The sequence below is a fragment of the Condylura cristata genome, unplaced genomic scaffold (genome assembly GCF_000260355.1).
Source record: "Condylura cristata isolate star-nosed mole 26May11 unplaced genomic scaffold, ConCri1.0 scaffold00009, whole genome shotgun sequence".
NCBI classification, from domain to species: domain Eukaryota; kingdom Metazoa; phylum Chordata; class Mammalia; order Eulipotyphla; family Talpidae; genus Condylura; species Condylura cristata.
The window spans coordinates 20,260,450-20,268,540 of NW_004567110.1; the positions used below are offsets into that span (position 1 = coordinate 20,260,450).

The 8,091-nt window shown below is 35.4% G+C and overlaps 1 protein-coding gene across 1 annotated transcript in view; it reads left to right on the top strand.

Annotated features, from left to right (window-relative positions):
- The first annotated feature begins 331 nt into the window (after positions 1 to 331).
- SYBU (syntabulin (syntaxin-interacting)) overlaps positions 332 to 8,091 on the top strand; it is a 91,369-nt gene continuing 83,609 nt past the window's right edge. The window contains exon 1 of the mRNA XM_004679636.1: positions 332 to 607. The gene's annotated coding sequence lies outside the window, so the exon portion shown is untranslated. The remainder of the gene's footprint in view (positions 608 to 8,091) is intronic.

Here is an 8,091-nt window from a genome sequence, read left to right on the forward strand (position 1 = left end):
TGATCTATAGATTACTGCCCTGAGGAATTTCACTCTCTTTTTACAATACCTGCTTTTATCTGCCAATGTAAATTTTATATGCCAATGTAAGTGCCAGGAAAAAAAAGGGAATGAGAAAATTTCCTCATTTTTAAGAAAGACATATTCTCTTCCTTAATAGGTATTCTCAAGAAGTAGAAAAATCCTTTTCTCAATTTCTCCAATATATCTTACAAAGGAGAAGAGATCACCTTACTGTGACCACAAATTTCCAGCTTTTCAGATTTACACTTGCTGTTTGGCTTGTTTTACTAGTACAATGGGGAGGCTCCTTCTCTGGGACCTGTTCTTCCCCCTCAGGATATTTAAGCTGGAAGCTGTGTCAGACTGTGGGGTGTTCCCTTGAGCAAACAGAATGCAGACTGCAATTTTAGCATTAGCAATTCTACTTAGAACAAAGGGAGGTGCCCTGAAGCATCAGATTCCTCTGGTTTAGCTTTGAGGGTAGCCTCAGTCAGTTGACACTAGGGCTCATTTAAACAAGTCTCCATCCCTTGACTCCAGAACTAAAGCCTCTCAGCTCTTTATATTTGCCCACCAGTGATTTTTTGATTACTTCTTCCAAAAGGTAAGTTTCCTGTGGTGAGGAGGGAGGAGTATTTGTATTGTTGAGGAGGTATATTTTTGTGAAAGAATTGTCATAAAATATTACAGAATATTATAGTGGATTTAAGAACATCTGAAATGGAAACCACATTTTGTAGTATGTTGCTGATTTTTCTAGAAAAACCTATTTTTGGAGGTGGAAGATCTGGAGAAAATTTGTTTCTAAGTGAGCATTTTAAACCCTGCAGAATTTGTCTGATTTATGATTCCTGATAAGAAATTATAAATTGTATTATAGAAATTAGCCTTAACTTGTCATTTGGATAGTACACAGCTTTCCTTTTATCAGGCCATACAAAAGTACTTATGAGTTTCAAGATGAGTGTCTTATCTGGTTGTCAAGGAGATGATTACTACCTACAGTGGCAGGGAGCCTTTTCTACACTAGCAGCTAGTTAGAAGCGAGTGAGTAAGTGAGTTGCAATGACTTTCTATCCACCATTTATTCCAGATTCATTAATTTTATACTACAGGCTTTGCTGTAAGAAATACCTGAGAAAAGATAACTCTTGATCTAGCAGCATTTTAATTAAATTAATTTGAATGTGAAGGAGTCATTGCCATAGCCAATGAGATATTATAAATTCTCTCCTGATTAATTGTCATAGGTTCAGATTTAAGTGCCAGATCTGCTTTTAAGTAGAAGTGCTGTACTATTTATTGCTAAAATCTTGGGTATGTAGATTATGAAAAATACTTACCCAGAATTTAATAGGCTACTCGCAACTCAATGAAGGCTTATTAGTAAAACTGTATTTATGCAAAGCTATTTTCCTATAGACGCCAATCCCAGTTAGAGATAAATGGGTGCCTATTAAACACCCACCTCAGTAAGGCCGTGAAATATTGCCTGTTGTCCTAAGGCAGCCTTTTCTCTAGTAAGGCTTTTTTTTTTTTTTTTTTTTTTGCAGTTGTTCAGAAATTTATCCCAGAGTGATAGTGATTTTGTTACTGAGTTGCCTCATTGCTAAAACATAGAGGGCTGTCATATTTGTGCTTTCCCCGAACTCCTCACCTTCATCTGGTACTCCAAACTTCATCTTACTGGAGATCACGTGGGTGCAGAATAGCCTTGTGATTATGGGTGTGAACTAACAGCAGTTTTCCATCCTTAACTACACATTAGAATTGTGTGGTGAGCTCCAGGCAACAATATTATTAGGTTTCCCAGAAAATTCTAAAATGAAATCAAGGTTGAGAAACACTGCCTTAGAATTATCTTCCTAAATATTTTTGTTTTCAATTCTTTGAAATTATTCTTCCTCTACACCCCAGAAAGCAATGTTGGATACTACAATGATTCAGCCTCTCATAAAGGGGATCAAGGTTAACCCAACAATCTTTCTTTGAGTTGCAGGGCATGAGTAATAAAATTCTAAGGGGTGTAAATGCAAGTTTTGAGGATGCAAAGCAAGATGTGATATCTCAACTCTGATATATTTGAAATCAAATGTAAAAAAAGAAAATTTAAAAGGGGGTTAGGATTTATCTTACCATATTGCAATATATTCATAGCAAAATACAAAAAGTTTGAATTATGAAGCATGCATTATCAGACTTCTGGCCCTGAGACCCATCTAAATCTGCAGCTTGGAAAACACCCAAGCCAATTCCCTCATCTAGAACTACTTAAAGAGATATCCTTTTACTGAAAGTGTTAAAGATCTTCACACACAGCAGATGCTTAATCTAAGTTACTTCTTCAATCTTTCTGTTTTAATATTAAAATGCCTCAAGTTAAATTTTAGGCAGTAGTTATCCATTCATTGATTGTTGATTCATTTGTTTGTTAAAGTGCTTTAATTCAAAAATTTGCTTGAAATGTTGTATATTTCAACATATTTCAAATGTGTAATGTATTTCAAAATAATTGGAGGAATATAAAATAACTTGCAAATCATGTGTAAAATGCAAGGTTTATTAATTTGCCTAGTGTTAAAATAGGGAGCAGGAAATTATAAAAGCAAGTCTTTTTTTTTTTTAAATTGATGGCCAGTATACTACAGAAATCATTGAAGACTAATCAAGATCCTCGTATTTCTAGTTGAAAAGTTTCCAGTAATTAGTGTATTTTATTTAAGGTGACTTAAGTTCTTTGAGTTTTGTGACCAACCACTGTCATTATCAGCACAAGTTCTTTATAAGAGGCTTCAACTCAAATATATATATTTCTATCTATCTTTTTAAAAAAATTATTTATTTATGCATACAGAACTGGGGTATAAGCCAGCAGTGCCGGGGTGATAAGAGGAGTCACCTTAGCCAGATAGGGGAGCAGAACAGGCAACCTGATGAAGTACACTGCTGAGGGGAGCAGCAAGTGAGAAAGGAGAGGTCTGCTGCACCGTGTGGATCACCTCTGGCCTGGGATCGAACTAGCACTGAAGCAGCTGTTGCTAGCTTGCAGTGCTGCGCTTTAACCTGGTGCACAACCAAGGCCCTATATATCTCTGTCTATATATATATATATATATATATATATATATATATATATATATATATCATTTGTCTCAGTGTACATGAGGACATATTTTTAGTTCATTTTTTCTTTATCCTCTTTACACACAGAGAGAAGGGACTTGGTGGTGGGGGAGAGAGGGAGAGAGAAACAAAAGAGAGACACACAAAGAGTGTGAGAGAAAGAATGATTTTTTTTCAGCAACATATATTCTGAGATCTTAACCAATTTAAATGTTGATAACAACCAACTACTGCCAAGCAATACACTAAATGCCAAACTGACATGTTTTAATTATACAGAAAATCTCATTCTCTCTTGAGCACCACATACACAGCTCAATTTATTAAGAAAATATTTAAGTCATTTTTAATCTTACAGCTTCCAGATATCAAGCTATAATCCTAATTCAGAATTCTTTAATTTTTCTCTTTTATTTGAATCTCACAATTTTTATCTTTATAAAAAATGTATTCTGTATTGTGAAATCAGGATTAGACAACTGTTACTGATACTGAGATCTTAGATTCAGAGTTTATCTACTATAGTTAGTAAATGCACAATCCCCTTAAAATTAGTTGCATTTGCTACTTTCTTTATAATGATACTGATTACATGAGAATGTAAAATGTTATTATTGTGTATTACCGAGATAAAAACTATGAATCTCAACTATGTGTGTGTGTGTGTACATATATATATAAGTGAACTGCAAGATGCAATTTCTTCTAAAAGTTTTTTATTTCTGTTTTCCTCTTAATATTCATTCTTGAAATTATGTGGATGGCTTAGGAGAATATATCTTGATATTAAAGGAGAAAGATTTTCATTCTAGTCTTAAATTACCTAGTATAATTTAGCAAACAATTTATCAGTTGATTTTGACATAAATGAATTTTTCAAAAAGGCTTACACTAATAATTTCTTTTTAATTCAAGTAGGGGAGGAATGTGTCGCCTTCATTTCTATAATTAAATATTAATAAAGTACCCACATCATCTTCAGTGCAAATTAATTAACTCATAGGTCTAAATCAGTATTATATTATTGCAAGAAACATAAACCCAGTTCATACTAGTAAATAATTAAGTGCCATGAATCCTTCCAAAATTGAATGAGACTTTTTTTTAATCTTCATGTATCAGTGATATTCATAAATGCATAGAAGAAAACTAGTTTTAAACTGTTCAAACGCTATAGTCTTGTAGGGAAAAGTGCTACTGGCCCAACTCCTGTGGCCAAAAATTTAAATTCTAGTGGAACTCTGGAGCATTACACTATGAATCTATTGAGGAAGACCAACTGCCACCTTCATGAAGCATCCCTCCACACTCCACTGAAAGAGATTGTGAGGTTTGGCTGAGTCTCTTCTCAGAGGACACGTCTGAGAAGATCCATGTATATATATTCTCTGCTCTGATAATATGAAATATGAGTAAGACGCTTATGAAATGTGAACTCATTGAGTCATCCCTGGTGGGGCAAGGGGTTAAGTCTCAGCACTATGAAGCAATCTTCAGCCACTGCAGCACGTGTTAAATCTCCGGCCAGGAAGGTGACCCACATGGCATAACAGACCACAGCAGACCTCCTGTCTCGCCCATTGCCCCCCTCAGCAGTGTATTTCAGTCAATCCATCTATTCTGTTATCCACTCTGTCTCTGGTGAATTCTCTCACCCCCTCACACAGTTCATGTATACATAAATAAATAAGTCTTTTTTAAAAAAAGAAATATACACTCATATAGTTTTCTCTTTTTAAGAAAACACAATTCCTGGCCCTCCCTGGTGGCACAGGGGGTTAAAGCACAGCACTAAGAGGCTGGAGCTACTTCCGCATGAGTTCGATCCCCGCCTGCCCCAGAGGTGACCATATGGCGCTGCAGACCTCTCCTGACCCGCCCGCTGCTCCCCTCAGCAATGTGCTTCATAGATCTGCCACTCTTTCTCTGGTGAAGCCTCTTGCCGCCCCTGCACTTCTGGCCTATACCCCAGTTCTGTATGCACAAATAAATAAATCTTTAAAATAATTGAAAGGAAGGAAGGAAGGGAGGGAGGGAGGGAGGGAGGGAGGGAAGGAGGGAAGGAGGGAAGGAAGGAAGGAAGGAAGGAAGGAAGGAAGGAAGGAAGGAAGGAAGGAAGGAAGAAAGGACAATAGCACTCCCATAATAAAAAAAAAAGCCTGAGAAAATGGAAATAAATTTTTTTTCAGCTTAATATCATTTACCATAAAGAATGATAAATTTGAATCCATTCTATTAGAAGGAATTACTATGGGGGGAGCCAAATAATACATTTGAAGTCAGGATTTTCATACTTCATCACTATGCTATAAATTGCAAAGAGCAAATAAAGGTCAACTAAAAGGTCTATATTTTGAGATATGTCTCAATCAGGCCTTTGAAAAGAATCTATAGATTCTTTTAACCCTTAAAACACAATGAGGAGTAACTATATGAAGATTTCCTTTAGTAAGACAGAAAATAATGTGTCCTTCTCCCTTTCCTTTAAGAAAAAAGTAGAGGAACATAAGTGCCTTATAGTTCTTGAATATGGAGGGTGAGAGGGAAGTAAAGATAGAAACTGGGGTTACTGGTTAAAAACTGATATCCTGGCAGGTGTGGGGCAAATTTTTTTTAATTTAAAATTTTATTTAGGAGCCTGTCCAGTGGCACAAATTGGTTAAAGCACAGTACGATGAAGCTATCCACAGAAACTGAAGCATGAGTTCCATCTCCGGCCAGGGAGGTGACCCACATGGCGTAGCAGACCTCTTGTGTCTTGCCAGTTGCTCCCCTGAGCAGTGTACTTTGTTAGTCTGCCTGTTCTGCTCCCCACTCTGTCTCTGGTGAATCCTCTCACCGCCCCTGCACCTCTGGCCTATACCTCAGTTCTTGTATGCATAAATAAATAAATCTTTTAAAAAATAAAATTTTAATTTAAAGATATTTTAATAAAACAAAAAATCAGTGCATAATAGGTTCATAAAATAGCACAGGGGGACCATCATAGTGAAGGTCAAAAAGTATTTAAAGTTAGACGAGCTAATATACATGAAAATAACTGTACTGCTAAAATACATAAAGTAATGTGATTGCAGTTGCATTTTGGAATTTTCTCTTTGTAAGTAAGAAAAATAGTTTTAAATTTTCCAGAAAGGGGAGTTTTTTTTAATAATATGCTTAATTTTACATCATTTTGTGCCTTTTCCCATCTCAGTTGTAATCCCCATGGGCTTCCCATCACCAAATACCCATGTACCATCACCATAGTCCAGTGCACTTCCCTCCCCCCACCGTTTTTGATACCATTCCCCATTCCAAACTCCTAAAATGTCTCTGGTATATAATTACTCATTATTATCATTATTTTCTCCCTGGTCCAGGAAGGGGAATTTTACCTAGTGAGTGTTCCACTTTGATTTTTTTTGCTGGTATATTGATGCATATATATCTAGACAGAACTTATATATGTTATAGCCAACAGCAAAAGTTAATTTCGATTTCATGGACATTTGTTTATTAGAGTTCTGTTCATAATTCTATTTCTAACAATTAATCTTTCCTTCATTTGGCCCTAACCCACTAAACCTCTGCCATTGCACAGAAAAACAAATATACCCATGATTAAGCATTCATCAGTTACTGAAGAATTAAGATGCTTTGACATTACCAGCCTGCATGGATTCCCAGTTTCCATTTTTAGCTGGTCAGTATTATTTACACAAAAGTTGTAATCAAAGCAATAAAACTTACTTAAGCTGCGAATAAATGCCCATCATTTGGAAACTGTGAAATCAGTAAGTGTCTGCCTCTCTGTTATAAATAGCCTCTGCCTTGCATTTTCTTGGACAAATGGGAAGAGAAAAGAATCAATCCAAAAAAGTTGTTCATTGGTAGACTCTCTTCACTTACACATCAGAAATTAAGATACATTAGTGTTTGAATAAAATTTGGGGTTCTCCCCATGTTTATTGCTGCTTTATTTACAATTGGAAAGACATGGAAACAACCCAAATGCCCAAAAGTAGATGACTGGATTAAAAAGATATGGTACATATACACAATGGAATATTACTCAGCAACCAAAAAAAAAATGCCTTTTGCAGCACATGGATGGAGCTGGAAAAGATTATGCTTAGTGAAATAAGCCAGAAAGAAAAGGAAAAATACTGGATAGTTTCACTCGTAGCAGGTGTATAAAGGACCAGACGAGAAAATAATAATAATGAACAACTGTATACCAGAGAAATTTTAGGAGGTTGGAATGGGGAATGGGATGAAATATGGTGAGGGGAGGGAAGTGCACAGACAGTGGTGATCGCACACGGGTGATTTGGTGATGGGAAGCCCATGGCAATTACAACTAAAATAGAAAAAGGCACAAAATGATGTAAAAATAAACTATTACATTATTAAAAAAAAAACTTGGTGTGCTATTAAATCAAAGATGACAATAAGATGTTTTCCCTGTGAAATTCAACATATTAATATGTTTTACATACTAATAATTACCCCATCAAATTTAACAGCTATTTATTCCAGAGTTAATAAATACCTTCAATCTCATAGATCAGTTGTTTCTAGAATAATTAAGTAAGTCAGGGAATCAGCCTCTATTTCCACTGTCTGGTAAAATGTTTGCAGTTATTAGTGTCTCCCCCTTTCATATATTTGATATAAGGATGCATTTTAATATATTTGTACCTAAGGTCCAATGTCTTCAAATTAAATATACATATTTACTATTTTTCACAAAGTAAGCATGAGAAAAATTAGGGGGAATTTCAAGAGATAAATTATGACCTTGAATTATCAAATTATCAGCACAGTATTTTTTCACAGTATTTTTTACATTTTTTTAAGATTTTCTTTTTCTTTTCTTTTTTTTTTTTTTTTTGATTTATGCATAGGAGAACTAGGTTATAAGCCAGAGGTACAGTGGGGTGAGAGGATTCACCAAAGACAGAGTAGGGAGCAGAACAGGTG